The sequence below is a fragment of the Zonotrichia leucophrys genome, chromosome 13 (genome assembly GCF_028769735.1).
Source record: "Zonotrichia leucophrys gambelii isolate GWCS_2022_RI chromosome 13, RI_Zleu_2.0, whole genome shotgun sequence".
Lineage (NCBI taxonomy): Eukaryota > Metazoa > Chordata > Aves > Passeriformes > Passerellidae > Zonotrichia > Zonotrichia leucophrys.
In genome coordinates this window covers 4920633-4935759 of record NC_088183.1, presented here as the reverse complement: position 1 = coordinate 4935759, position 15127 = coordinate 4920633, and the positions used below count along the sequence as shown (strand labels likewise).

Sequence of the window (15127 nt, the reverse complement as noted above, 5' to 3'; positions counted from 1 at the left end):
GAGAGATGATTTGGAGTGGCCTTTGGGCTGGACGTTTTCTTGTAGCCATGGACTCAGTTGTTCCTGTGACACAGACTGCATTTAGGGGGAGGCAGTGCCTCAAAACCAGGAGGGTTCATTTGTGAGGACCCCTCGGCCCCAGGGGGTTGGAAATATATGGGGGGGACAGTTGTCCCAAAAGCAGAGACTGTGCCTTTTTGGAGTGAGACAAGGCATCCTTGAAAGACCACCCTAAAAGCAGCTCTGGCCATGTCTCGGTGGTGAGAGCACTGAGCATGGAAGGAACATGTCACAAGCGGCAAATGGACTTTCCGGGCGGTGCCAAAGTGACAAAGAAGCATCCGGGATTTCACTGTTTCCAGGAAAAGCCTATGGAACAAGAAGGACTCCTTTTCCTCTCCATGAACTGCAGTTTGAGTATATTAACGTGTGGGGCCAAGGCTGAGCAGTTGTTTTGAGAGAATGTATTGGATTGGGAAAGTTAGGGAGTGGGGAGGAGGAAAAGTGGTTTTTGTAAGGTTTTCAATTTTTTTTTCTTTTCCTTATAGTCTTTCCTATTTTTTCCTGTAGTTTTAGGTAATAAAGTGTTATTTATGTTTAAGTTGGAGCCTGTTTTGCTTATTCCTGGTCACATCTCACAGCAGACACCAGGGTGAGGAATGGGGGGCACTGGCTCTGTGCCAGGCTCAAACCATGACAATGTGGCAGTCTTAGCTTCAGTGTGGATGAGGGGAAGCTGTGACTTCAGAGCCAAATGAGTTGGAGAAGCTCTTTTTTAGTATATGCAGAATTAGTTTGATTGATCACATTTGACACCAGTCAGGGAAGAGAGAGGTATTCAGGCTGAGAGAGCAAGAACACATTCCAAGTTGGTTTTCTCTTCTGTATTCTCTGAATATGATGAATATTTTTTCCCCTCAGCTGTCATAGTCTTCTAATAAATGCTTTCCTTCCATTAAATTTTTAAAAATGAGATTCTCTCTGTAACAAAATCCACAGTTTAAAAATAACTTCTGTGATGTACTTTTATGGTGGCAATTTCAAAGCCTGTGGAGATGGTGCTGCAAGATGCTTCTAATCTAATAATGAAATGTGTATAGCACACATGGAGAATAGAAGAGTAGCTGGAATCAGCTTATTTTTCTTTTCTTGTTTTCTTGCTTCTTCAGCTATTTCTGATATCTTCCCCTTTTAATTGCAGGACAGGGCTGAGGAATGTAGAATTGTAGCTGTCAGAAAAACTAGAAGAAAAGGTCTGTTTCCATAATCTTGCAGCTTCTTCTGTTTCAGAAGCCTGCTGGAATCACTGCAGCCCCTTTTCAGAAAAGAACAGCATAGTCTGCTTCATCTCTAACTGCTGTCAGCTGTTTAAGCTTTCCTTTCCCCAGCCCTCACTGAGAACATGTTTTCAGCTCAGCCAGGGATGTTATTACTAACTGATGAACAAACCTGAATACTGAACGTTTGACATTTTTAAAGGTAATCATAGAAACTCTTCATCCAGCAGCTGCTGAGGCTGCTCTGGATGCTGATACCCCTTCTGATGGCAGCAGTGAAGAGTACAGAAGAGTACAGTGGTAGCTCGAGATGAGTGGCTATAAAATGGCAAAAAAGAAGTTTGATTTTTATGGCACTGTCATCATTTGTGTCGAGCACACTTTCTTGACTGGGAGACTAAAAGGAGACAGATTTCTGCTAATACCTGCACATTCAGAGTGCTGTAGTTTGAAAAACTCTTGCACAAAGCTTAAAATACCACATTAGTAAGAAGCTGTCCTACTAATTGAACAAATGGCATCAACTATTTTTCTTTATTTCTGCAGAAAGAAATATGACAGATAACTGCTTCAGCACAGAGGGTGTTGGTTTGTGGGCAACTTGTAATATTTGGGATGAGCAAAAAGGCTCATTCAAAATTTCTGAATTTAGAAAGGCAATTCATTTAAGGGGAATTAAGCCCCTAACCCCATTTGTTTCTCTGGAAGCACACTCTTATTTCAGAAGCTTTGCTCAGTCCTGTAGTGCAGGCTCTGCTGTGGCTGTCACCATTCTGTGCTCTGCTGACTGCAGCACTGACACCTGGCCTCTGCTCCTGTTTGCTTGACCCAAATCTAGCACTTCACTTTTTGAATAATTCAATGTATCTGCTAGTTATAGATGTTGAATTTTCTCAAGCTCCCATCTGCAGGAATGGCAGAATTGAATGGAGGAGTCCAGACTCCTTTCACTCATCCTCGCTGTTTGTGGTGGGCCAGCCCAGTGACAAGTAGCAAGTGAGATTTTTGTCTTCTTGAAAGCAGAATTTACATTGGTTTTGTTGTTGTGACTTGGTAGGATTTCCTTTAGCTGGGTTACCATTACTTTCCAGACTGCCCCAATTCTCCTCTTGTTTCTTTGGACTTTGAACTTGTATTTTGCTAAGATCTTCCCTCAGATATGGGATGTTTTCTGCTGGATGAGGTCCCTTTAGCAGAGAGCCCTGTCAGCTCTCACTGTGCTGGGAGCAGATCTACCTCAGGGGCTCTGGGTTTAATTGGTTACACACACTCAGATCTACTGACCCTGCAGCACCCAAGTGTGAAAAGGAATTTAAAGGGTTACACTTGTGCTTGACAATGTATTTTTACATACGGATTTTTAGTGTGCACCAAAATGAGCTGCTTCTCTGAGAACAGGTGACATTGGGATACAGACTCTTAGAAATCCCAATACTTTCTAGGATGGCTATTTCCCACTTAATTTTCATTTTGATGAAAACTGCCTTGTTCTGAGAAACAACTTGATTGTCCACCCTCTTCCAGTATTGTGTAATCCCTTCATCTGTATTAACTTTCATCTGCTGAGATGTTTGCAAAGTATTTTGCTGTAGTGACTGGAGTGGTGATAGGACAGGAGGCTTTTAGGGGAAGTTCCAAGTGGTTTTTCACCTTTCATAGAACCTTGCTGGATGGGAGGGCTGAGAGTCTTTAAGGAAGCAAATGCATTTTGAGTTGCCTCATTTTATTTTTAAAGTGTTTTTCTCAATAAAGCAGTGGGCTGTACATCTATCAATAACATTCTTACATGGAAACAAGTGCTCAGCTGCACCTCAGTTAGAGAGGTCAGATCACCTTTTTTGAGGTTTGCTGCCTCCTGTGACACAATCTGATTTCTTTTGTAACAGCAAAGACTTTCAGTGGTTAATTACATTAACTCTAGGGACCAGCAACTTTGAGGTTGTTAATATATTCAGTAGTATTTATGAGCTTAAATAACCAGAAGGAGCTCAAGTACACATCCCACGAACCCCCCCAATAGAAAAAACCAATATCAAAACCATAAAGCTTTTTCTTTGCCTTCTAGAAAATGTTCCTTTTGCTGTACTTCTACACATGTCCTAAGCTATTTTTTGTATTTAAAATTCATCACTTTAGTAAAGTCCCCATGTGACAAAAAATCCCCAAACCAAAACAAAAACCAAAGAATTAATCCTAGACATCAGGGTAACAAATCTGAAGGATTAATACATGTTTCTGAATTTCAAGCTTTATAATTCAACATTTGTAGGTTATATCATACTTTTTTTTCCTGATCAGACTGACCATTTTTATTCAGCAACTGCTCTCAGAGTAGGATTTGCTGAGCACTTTCAATAATAGTGACAGTATTTTATTTCTGCCCTGGTGTTCTGGGACCACATTTGGTGTTGGAGGCCACATCTTCCCGGAATTTTATACAAGAAGCAACAGAAAAGAACATTTATCTAACAGAGCCACAACTTCACTGCCAACTAAAAAAGAAGAGCCAACAGATTCTAACTTAGAATAAAAGTCAGCTGTGAACAGAGGCAAATATTCCCCCAGGCACAGGGCATCTCTCTGAAGAGGAATTGTTGAAAATGCAAATGGCTGCAGGAGAGTTCAGTGTGATTGCTTCGTGTTCCACAGGCACTGTGGTTTCCTGTGCCCCAGGTCAGCTCTCAGGAGATGAGCAGCCAAGAGTTCTGATTTCTGGAAGACCCGTGGCAGCTTTTCACATGCCATCTTCAAACTGCTCCCGTTTGCTTTGCAGGCAGAGTCGCTCTTGTGAAGGATTCCTTCAGGGGCCTGGGTAACAGATGTGAGCCTGGCCCTCTCGTGCAGCCTGACAGCACAGGGCACATACTAGACAAGAAGAAAAGCAACTTTTTTTTTTTGATTATTATTATTTTTTCTCCAAGCTCAGAGCTGTCACATTAGCTCTTCCAGTTGTGAAGGCATCCTTGACAGGACATCACATCTTAATAATGCCAAACATCATCTTCACCATAGCTCTTAAAAGTAGGCAGGTGCTTATAATAATAAGTTCAGACTCCATTGGGAGGCCATCAGCTGGATGAGGAACAATTGACCTTTCAGGAAGAGCTGTACAATTAGAGGAAAGCGAGATAAAAGTACAGACAAGATAGAGTGAAATTGGAAAGCAGCATATTTGTATCAGATAAGATGCTGGGATATAGGTTCTCTCCATCTTCAGGTGGAGAAAATGCATCTGAAATCTACTTTTCAGGAGGTGGGTTCACCACAACTGTGTGCTCAGAAGAGTGTGATAAAATTAATGACTGTCCTTCAGTTTGGTGATAAATCCATGTGCCAGTGGAGGAACCAGTCAGACACACACAACACCATTAAACTCCCTCTTCTTACTGGCTTAACTTGACAAAACAGTTTCTTATGTCTCTGCTTCACATCCGAGGCAATATAAAAGTTCACTGAAAATTGTTATTAAATTTTGTGTCTCCTATTTCTTGCTCAGGAGAGGAGGCAAATGCGGATAGATTTAAGGAGGATGAGCACAAGGAGATCAGATGGAAAGCACGGGAAGCTGAAATTTGGAGTCTGCAGTTGAGAGACACTCATGTTTGGCACAACATAAAGGCCAAAATGCTCTGACCTGAGCAGAGGCCATTGATCTCTTTCAGAGGCTGTTGTGGTCCTGGGCTGGAAAGAGAAAAGGCAGGAGAAGCAAACAGGCAGCAGAGTCTTCCTGATGGGCAAGAGTGATTCCACCAGCAGTACTTAATGAGCAGAAAAATCATTGATTAGCTTAGTGTAGTGAGCAGACTAGAGAAGAAAAACTCTTAGAGCAAACTGTTTGCAAGATACCATTAAAGTCTGTCTGGTTTTTGATCCTAAACTTGAAGAATGCAAAGGAAAGGGATGCTTTGAACCAGTGATCTGATGCCTTGAAAGATTTCAAGTTGAAGTGGAGGGGCAGAGTGGCACAGATGGAGAGAGGTACACAAATACTATTCATGACATTTTATCTCAAAATGTCAAGTGCTAAAGCTCTGGAAATATGCTTACATGGTAGAGGCAGCACTGCATAATTGAAGGCCCATGAGAGTTAAGGAAATCTGTACTTTCTGGCCTTTATTTGTTTAAAAATAAAAGCTTTGTCAACACTGTATGTACTGCTGAGTACATATGGCACTAAATCTCAGTGCAAAGTGCCGAGGTTTCAGGGAGTGAGCAGAGATATTCCCTATGGCACCTTTCCCTTTGATCTCAGAGATTGACCTTTGGCAGCCTTTGCCCTTACTTTACATCTGTAAAGTCCTTTCCTGAATTCCTGGGTACAGGCACTGATGCCATTTTGCTCTGGAACAAGGGAATATATGTGTTGAGTCGGTATGTGTGGAAAGTGGTGAAAATGCTCATGTGTTGAGTTGGTATATGTCAAAAATGGTGGAAATGCTCATGTGTTGAGTTGGTATATGTAAAAAATGGTGGAAATGCTCATCTTTATTTTTATCACTGAGGAAACGTGCGTCACTGAGTGTTGAGATGTTGAACCAAGAAGTCTTGAAGGGTCCTTTCTCAGCAGTCTCTCCCAGAGACAAATGAGTCTTTTGCTTCCTCAGCTCTTTTGTACCCCCCAAAAACGCGTCCACATTTCTACAGGAGTGTCCTTGAGTGGGTCTGGCCTGGAAATTGGTTCTGGATATTCCCCACCCACTCATGTTTTACCAAGTTTCAACTGACCCCTGCTCCACTCTTGGCCTGTAACTCCCCTCCAGAAATGTCGCGGGGCTGTCGGCAGGAATCCTGTGCAGGAGCAGCAAACGTGGGCCACGCTTGCCTGCTGTTGGAGGGGAGCCTGTTTGTGTCAGCTGCATTAGAAGGATTGTTCCAGAACAGTTCATCCATGTGTAAAGTTGCCCCTGTGATTCTGCCAAGGCTGAGGAGGAGCTCGGGGAGATCTGCTGGCAACAGCGCCCGCGGCTCTTCCCTCCACCCAATTTGTCCAAGGTGCTGGAGGTCAGAGAGCAGCAGATAACGTAATTTGCTTGTCTGAACCAGTTCTTCTGCCTTGTTTAGTGTAGCTGGGGAGTTTTCATGCTGTTAACTGAACTTCCAGGGATAAAAATATTGATACTGCAGAATTTAAATGGGAGAACCCACCCTGCAATTCGCTTTATGCAGATAAAAATGGGGAGAAGAGTTGTTTCAGGCTCTTCCCTTTGGAAGCTCTTCACCACTACAAATCACATGTAGACTTTGCAGTGGGCCTTCCTGGTTGTTTACCTTTAGATAATTACATACCATGGGCTATTTTTTCCCTCTCTTTTGAGGAAAGTACTGTGGGAGTTACTTTGGTTTCTTTGAATTTGACCTTTGTCAGCTTTGGAGGGAAAAAATACATTTTCTGTTAGTCAAAGTAAATTAGGTGTATTCATTAGAGTAACTCAGAGAATTAAGCACAATTACTGGGGTTTATTTTTTCCTTAGGGTAATGATTTAATTGCTTTGATTTTGTTTTGTTCATATCCTGAGGAAAAAAAAAAAATTATGATAGTAGAAGAAAATGCCTTTAACTATTCTTTCCCATGCGGTGTATGCTTCTGTATGCCTGGCAGAACTTGCCTTATGCTAACCTTGTCCTTCTAGTGCTCTACTTAAAAATTTCACTTCCTTAAATTTTAAGGCTTTTTGTGTGTTTGTAGGTGTAGGTGTCTGTATATATGCCAACACACAAAAATAAAATACATTATACAAGCATACATAAATATATGTTTGCATAAAAATATTTTTGTGTGTGTGTGTGTCTATATATGTACACACACATATAAAAATAAAATAAATGCTGGCTCTCCCTTTAACTTTGAAAGTGTTTTGTTTTCTTTCAGCTCCAGCAAACTGGATTGAATTACAACTGAATTGAATGCACTTCTACAGCACCTTCCCTCAGGGATCTAAACCAATTTTCTCACCATTGCTAAATGCTGAACTTCCCCTGTACCCTCACAGAGTAAGTAGGATGCTGCTATCTGAGCTCTAGGGTAGGAAAATTAGGAAAGGTGTTGAATGCAACATACTGGAAAGGAAAGTGATAAGATATTTCGCTCTCGGTTTTGAATATTGTTGTGTTCACACAGTTGTACTTTTCTGGGGAAGTGAAGCCTTGCAACATGTAACCTTAATATGGGAAAAGGAAGGACAATATTCACCCTGTAGCTGTGTTGGGCACAGCTTTGGGATGGAGTAGGAAGGAACAGTAAAAGGGGTTTTTGAGAAATATGGAGTGTGTTTCTGATTTGACCCCTGATCTCTTTTAACTTGACCAGCCACACTGTGAGTTCCAGCTTCTGAAAAAAGGCATTTAGGAGTCAATTCAGGAGAGGGGAAGAAAACAGCTGCAGTTCTCAGGTGCTGGCCCATTGTAACCCCTGGCCAAGGCCAAGGGAGCTGCTCTGCTCCTACATCAGATCTGATGCAAAGAGTTCAATAGAAGGTGACAGGGACAGAAGATTTGCCTCCCAGCAAATGTGGTTTTTTTCAGTTTCTTGCATGGCCATTCTGTGTGTTAAACAAACAAAGGGAGAGTGTGATGATATTCACCATCCTTTGGTGATTCCTCAGTGGTTGTGTTCCTAATAAACTGTAAAAAGAAAGCTGACTGCAGAAAGGTTGGTGGCTAGGTTAATATACACTGTAGTGGAGTCATTTAAAATAATCCAAGCAAAGAGAGGAGATTTATATAAAAGTACATTTCCATTACTTGTGCCTCTGGCACAGTAATGTCTCATCTAGCATAGCAAAAAGCTAACAACATTATTCTTGTTTCTCTTTGTAACATCCATAGCCCTTAGTACTGCTATCCTTTGTTAATTTTCCAAAGACTAGTTGTTAATTAAGAGACACATTTGACTCAAAGGCAAGTCTTGACTGAAAAGAGCTCAGAGAACATGGCAGGAGTCTTGTGTTTTGGGGTTTTAAAATTATTTTTAAAACAACATCTAATTTTGAGCATTTCAAGATCCAGTTAAAATTTTGATGATTGGGATCCAAGCTCCTGTTGATGTCTTTATGGCAATGGCATTTGGTGTCTTTTTCTTAGATAGAACAGTAGGACAGGTCTGATTTTTGGACAGGTGAAAGAAGTCCACTTTAAAGCAAGGAGAGCAGACTACAAGTACAGTTAGGTTTTTGTTTCCTTCCTCCCACTTTTTCCCCCAGAAGACTCAAGATCAGTCATTGAACACCACAGGCATGGCAGGACATTTAAACCCTCTTTCTTTTACATTTTTTGTAAGGTCTTAGCACCTGGTGAGCACAAAAGTAGAGTTACTACTTAGCAAAGTCTGGCTACTTGCTTTGGTACTGAAATAGAAGCAGCTTTCTTCTAAAAATCAATCCCAAAGGGGCCAAGACTAAAGTGTTTTGTATTCCCATTACTTTGAATGGAAATTTTTCCTTACTAAGGAGTTTGGCATTGGGATTGCTTAGAGCCAGGCACTCCTTTTATGTAGGTCCATTAATTTCGATTCTGCTAAATGTGTATTCCTAATTGCAATAAGTCAATGCACCTAAAGAGATCAGAGGAAGGAACTGATCCAGAAGGGGGAAAGCTTGTTACTGTGTGCTTTGAAGCTGTGAGATTGAGTGACCACATCATCTTGGCTGTGACTTTCAGATGGGTAAAGTGAATGTATGGCTTTTAAGAGATACATGGTATAATTGATGATTAATCAGGGCCCTTTGTTTTGCACAACTTTCAATTCTGCAGTCAAGGCTTGTGTGTATAATGAATGGTTTTTATTTTCTTTCTTCTGTAACTTACCTTTGCTGACTGCACCTCTTTGCTCCTGATGTCTGTGAGCTCTAATAAATTGAGGAGTTTAGGCAGACAGTTCCTTAGGCAAGAGCTCTCCCCTGGCTGGTGATGCTGGTGAGACCTGCCTAGACTATAAAAGGCTCAGAAAAGGGGACAAGCTTTTGGCTGGAAGGCATAAGGGAAGTGGAACAACTTTTACATCCCTCCTTCATCTCTTTTCTTGGATATTTAATTGGCATTAGGAAACAGAGCAGGTCATTGGATTAATAAACAAAAAAAAAGTACTGTTTGAGTCAGAGATACCCTTAGGAATTCTTCTGTTGGTAGTGCTTGTACTGATGTTATGAATTCAGAGATACTTAATGGTTTTTAGAAAGACCTTAGCTGTCAGAGTGGTGTGATAAAGCAAAAATCTGAGCTCTCATCCTGAAAAGATGCTTGCCCATGTATTTGGGGAGAACAGACTGATGATCTGAAGCTTTGGATTTGAGTGCACAAACAGAGCTCGCCAAGCAAATATAAAGACCCCCACAGCTTTCATTCCTGTGGTGTTACTGTCTTGAATAAATATCCAGAAAGTACTGGCTTATAATTTTGTGTTTATTAAGAAAATATATCTTTCACCAGCCCCTGCTTCCTTGCTCTCAAAAGCCTGCTTGACTCATATTTAATGCCATAATAATGCAGGTCAAGTAAGAGATCCTATATAACACAGTCCATTGTCATTTCCCAGGCAGCATCTGCATCAAGCCAACAGCTTTCAGTTGACTGGAGAACTTGTTTTTTTTTTCCTGTGTTTGCCTAGAGACTTGTCCCTTGGAAACGTGGTCAACAGCTGCTTCTCTCTTATTGTTTCTCCCCCTTCCCATTTTTTAGTGTTGTCTCCTGGCTAGAGCCTGTGACTTAAAAAGGAAAGGGTCAGAGAGATGAGAATTTCTGGATTCCATATCCTCACAGAATTACAGCTCTGTGGTATGGGAGGAAGAGTCATGCTGCTCCCTTCATCTTTCCAGAGAAGAGAGGATCCACTTAGAACCAGAAAAATGGTTTGGGCTGAAATGGATCTTAAAGCTCATCTTGTTCCCACTCCCATGCCATGGACACGGACACCTTCCACTATCCCAGGTTGCTCCAAGCCCTCTCCAGCCTGGCCTTGGACACTTCATGGATCCAGGGGCAGCCCCAGCTTCTCTGGGCACCCTGTGCCAGTGCCTGTGACCCCTCACAGGGAAGGATTCTTCCTTTTCAGCTAAACCTGTCCTCCTTCAATTGAAGGCCATTACCCCTTGTTCCATGGCTATTTGCTCTTTTCCAAAATCCCTCTCCAGCTCTCTGAGTCCCTTTAGGCCCTGGAAGGGGCTTGAAAGTCCCCCCAGGGTCTTCTCCAAGCTGAACAACCTCATCTCTGTCAGGCTGTTTTCACAGCACAGGTGCTCCAGCCCCTGAGCATCTTTGTGGCCTCCTCTGGACTGACTCCAACAGATCCCTGTCCTCCTGTGTTCAAGAGTAACCATTTGTAGACAGGACAGATCAGTTAAAGTTTTTATTCTGTTACCACATGTTATTTTAGTATGCCAAAAAAAAAAACAGATTACAAACTAAATAGAGGGAATGGCAGTGGCAAAAATTAGAACCTGGTGGTTGAGTCTGTCACAGCATTCCTGCCTTCTTCTCCTGCTGCACAAGGGAAAACACTCCTTGTTCATGGTGGATGAGGTAAGAAGGGATGGGCTTCAATTGCAGCAAGTGAGATTTACTTTTGTGACAAAAACTTTCTAGGATGAAATACACCATTAGATTGCTTATGGGGGTTGTGGCAATTCCATCCTCGCAGGTCTTTAAGAATATGTTAGAAAAACATCTGTCAGGAATGATAGCTGTGGAGCTGCTCCTGCTCTGGGGTGTGGAGGTGGGCTAGATAACCTCTGGAGAGCCCTTTCAGCCCTCTTTTCTATGAGCTCTAATCCAGGACTTTTCATTACTCATCCCTTGAAGCCCCAAAGGTGACAGGACTATCACACTTCATTTTTACCCTCACACAATCTTTTTTGCTGGATGGTTTTTACTCATTCAGTGGTCTGGCTTCAGTTACATTTGTCATATGATTCCCTTACAGCCTCTATGTATTATTTTTTTTTTTCAGTCCATGCCCTTTGGGCCTTTTGTCTCTTTTTTTTAAATGGATCTCACTAACTTTGAAACTTTCTGAAAGAAAAAGTTGCTGAAAACTTAGGTTTATTTTTTTTTTTAATCTGAGATTTCAAATTAAGCAAAATGAGTTAGAGCTGCTGTTAACTAGTAATGCCATGTTCAGTGCTGCAGCAGGCACAGGAATAGGAACTGGTTTTGCTTTGTTGAAGTGAGATAAATGTGAACAGGAGCAGATGAATGAGGTGGGGAGCTGCCCAGGACAGAGGCTATTCTGCTTGTTTGTCCAGGGCTTGGTACAGTGTGGCCCTGAGCTGTGAGTGAAGAGCTGCTCTAATAACCCCATTTATGATGGGAAGCACTCAGGGGACCAGGTACATGTGTGCAGTGTGCAGGAGGTGCTGCTGGAAGGTACAAAAGAACTGAGATTTTGCTTTGAAGTGATAATGTAGAGATTTAGGGGTGATTTAAAAACACAGTAAATTAAAAGATAACCAAATCAGTGTGATCCTGTAAGTGCTGAGTTTTTATTCAGGAGTCATAGTGGCAGTAAATCCCTGCACAGTCCTCTCTCTCTGACACAGCTGGGCATTTCACAAGCTGGTGTGAAACAGTAGGTTCCCATTATATTTGCCCTTTTTCATCTCTTCCTGATATGGAATTAAATTTATTCTATTATTGGTGTGTGATGATTTTTAAGCGGCTTCCTTGCAGGTTTGTTTTGGGGCTTCCCCAGCTCTCAAATCTGGATTGGTAAAGTGGAAGATTTCACAGGAAAAACGAAGGTATCAGGCTGGAGGTAAACAAACATCCTGTTTTATTTCATTGAAGTCTTCCAGTTCAGCTCCAGGGTGCCTTGATCTGTGAAACAGCTGTGACTGGGTGCAATTGCTCCAGCCGGAGCTGGGCAGAGGAAGGTGCTTGGAGCAATCCCTGCTCTGTGTTTGGAGAAAAGCTCCAAACATGCTCAGGACATTTTGCTCCTTCCCACAGCTGCCCACATCTTCCTTGGCCCTTTTGTTGGCCTTCTTCATCTTCCTCCTTGGCTTAAACTGACCCTCAGAAGATGAGAAATCCCTGGGAGTGTTCTGCATAGTGATTCACTTGGATGTTTTATGTTCCCCTGAATATTTGATGTCCTTCCATGGCTGTGAATTGGCAGCAGAGGGGCAGTGCCATGTGGGGTGTGACAGGCACACAGCTGCCTTGGGACACCCATGCTGTTTAACTTGGGTAATAATATTTAAATCATCATAGCAACCCTTCCTCCTCTGGACTTCCATTAAAGTTTCCCAATTCAGTTATGTTATTTTTCTGAGAAGCTGACTTTTTTTTGTAACTAATTATTTTGTGCTCAGCTGTATGTTTTGAGTTCTGTTTGCTTTGTGGCTGGATTTGATGCATTCTCTTTAATTATGCACTTTTAGCATAAAAAAGGAGGAGAAAACTCACTTTGGTAGCTCTGGGCTGCAGGAGTTGACGTGTTTGCTTCAGTTTGCCTGCTCCCTCTAAAGGCTCTGGATCCCTTCAGCAAAGTTATGAAGGCAGAATTGGAAAAGCTTCTCTTTATGGAGACTTTGATTAATTTTTTTCAAGGGGTGACCAGAGCTGCTGTGTTACAGAACTGTCAAATACCCTGTGTACAGAAGCTCTGTCATCTGAATTTCAAAGTGAGAGCCATATTTTGAGAGACTTGCCCTTTTCATCCTATCTGGTCTGTGGGGGTGTTGCTGTGACTGAGCCCTGTTTGGCCATGTAAAAGCAGCCTGCCAGGCTTCCTTTGCCAGGGACTTTGAGTTTAAATATATTTCAGGCCTTTAAAAAGGTCACTCAAGGCTGCCAGCCAGAACCTCTGTCTTAATTCGGTGCTGTTAAAATCATAGAAAAATGAAATCCGCAATCTCGGGCTGGAGGGCAGGAAATGGTGGAATTATCAGAGGCTTTATAAAGTGCAGAATATGCTCTTGTTGCAGATTTCTGCTGTGTCTGAGGAGAGCAGGAGGGTCCCTGGGCAGCAGGAAGGCTGCTCAGGCTCTGCTGAAGCTTTGGGCTCCACCATGGGAGTCTGATTGCTGCTCTGGGACATGAAGCAGCTGCTTTGCTTTGCTTGCTGGAAGTCAGGATCACGTTTTTACCCTGGCTGTTCGGTGGTGTATCTTTCCAGGTGATTTGTACCTGGCTGTTCAGGCTCCCCACTGCTGTTTATTTGGGTTTTTGCTCTGCAGCAAGGCAGAGGGGAAGCAGGAGTTGTGTGGAGGTTTGGGGTCTGGATTAGGGATTATTGCACTGCTGGCTGTGCCTGGTGGGGAGGGGGAAAAGCTGAATTTAAGGTCTCAGTGGCCCATTCCCACCCTCTACTGATGACCCCAAAAATCTCCATCTTTCTCTTGCTTTGTATCATCTGATATACTTAATTGCCCTACTGAAAAAATCGTGTGGACTCCTACTAGACTAATAGGTTTGTTGCTCCTTAATTCCTACTTGTAATCCTTCAGTTTGTTCTCTTATTTGTAGTCTAACATGAGTCCTTTTAAGAGTGGAGGGAGCTGACGTTGGCAGTTTGAAGAGCCAAATAAAAGATTTCTTATAACAGTAATCAGCCTGGCTGATTTCCCAGCAGCATCCTGGCCTGCCAGGGTATGGAACAGCCAGCATAGGGACAGAGTCTCTTTTTCCACACTTGGGTCTAATTTAATAATACTTTGTTGTATTGCATTACAAGTTTGATCCTGGGTTTTGACTGTTGTCTTGGAATGTGGTTTTTTTTGTGATCTGGATAATTTTATATTTGTTTGGAGGGATTTAATTTTGTTAGCATCTTTACCAAATAATCTGATGAATGTGAAAAGCAGCTTTAATGTGATTTCTCATTGATTATTTTAATATAAAAGTTCTGTGATTTGAAGAGTAATAACCTTGTGCTCACTTGCCATCTTATAAGTAGGCCTTAGTTTTAATCCTGTAGGTTTTCAGAATTGAATCAGCAGAAATTACAGAAAGTATGTTTACATTCATTGCTATCTTACTAATGGATTTCAGCTTTAATCTCTCTGATTTTCCAAATTGTTTCAGCAAAAATGATGTCACCAGGATTTGGTTAAAGCATTCAGCTTCAGCTTAGCTCTTTTCTAATGTGTTAGATTTTCATATGCCAGTGCAAAAAAAATTAACAATATTAACCTCTTACTAGATCCTTATTTCTTAAAGTACTTTGAAAGCTTTGTGTTAAGTTTACTGGGATTTTTTTTTAATTAAAATCTTGGCTGCTAGTAAAACATACATGTCAATTTGTAGTTAATTGCTGCATTAGTTCTGAAGTTATAAATCAAGTTGGAAAGTAAATTCGGTATCTTGTATTAGGCAGCAAAAATAGTTGTTGCAGTAGGAATGCTGTCTGCTAGCTCATTGTCTCCTTTTAGCTAATCACTGCATTTATTCATGCATTTTGGCTGGGTGATCTCCATCTTGATACAACAATGACTGGAATGCCTTTTCTCCCTTCTGAAAGCTGCTTTCTGTGGAACAGGTATTTGTCCCAAACAAGAGGCAGATGTGTGAACAAGCCTTTAGGGCAAGCAGGTAGAACTATGAATTTATTTCTATTATTCTTATTTTTAAAAATGTCTTTAAGATTTTCTTCTCATTTAATTTTTTATTTCTTCTTCAATAATGCAAGGGGCATTAGTAAGAAAAAAGTTGACTGGAGTGTGATTTTTTTTTTATAGAGTTCTACAGACCTAAAATTATAATCTCAGGTGAGGTAGTGGGTCTGCGTCAGTATATTTTGACTGAAAAAGGAATAAAACTACTCACACCTCAATTTAGAGTGAAGCCCCACAAGTCCCCTCTCCTGCTGTACATGTGCTGGGCTCCCCAAATCACCTCTTAAAATCCTGAAATTGCA

At 41.6% G+C, this 15127-nt stretch overlaps 1 protein-coding gene across 10 annotated transcripts in view; it reads left to right on the top strand.

Moving 5' to 3' along the window:
* Positions 1–15127, top strand: part of SGCD (sarcoglycan delta) — a 492080-nt gene that overhangs the window by 215734 nt on the left and 261219 nt on the right. For 6 of the 10 annotated variants that reach the window (XM_064724715.1, XM_064724704.1, XM_064724699.1 and 3 more), the window contains one exon: positions 7148–7269. The exons of the other annotated variants lie outside the window; for them this stretch is intronic. The gene's annotated coding sequence lies outside the window, so the exon portion shown is untranslated. The remainder of the gene's footprint in view (positions 1–7147; positions 7270–15127) is intronic. 10 annotated transcript variants of the gene reach the window in all.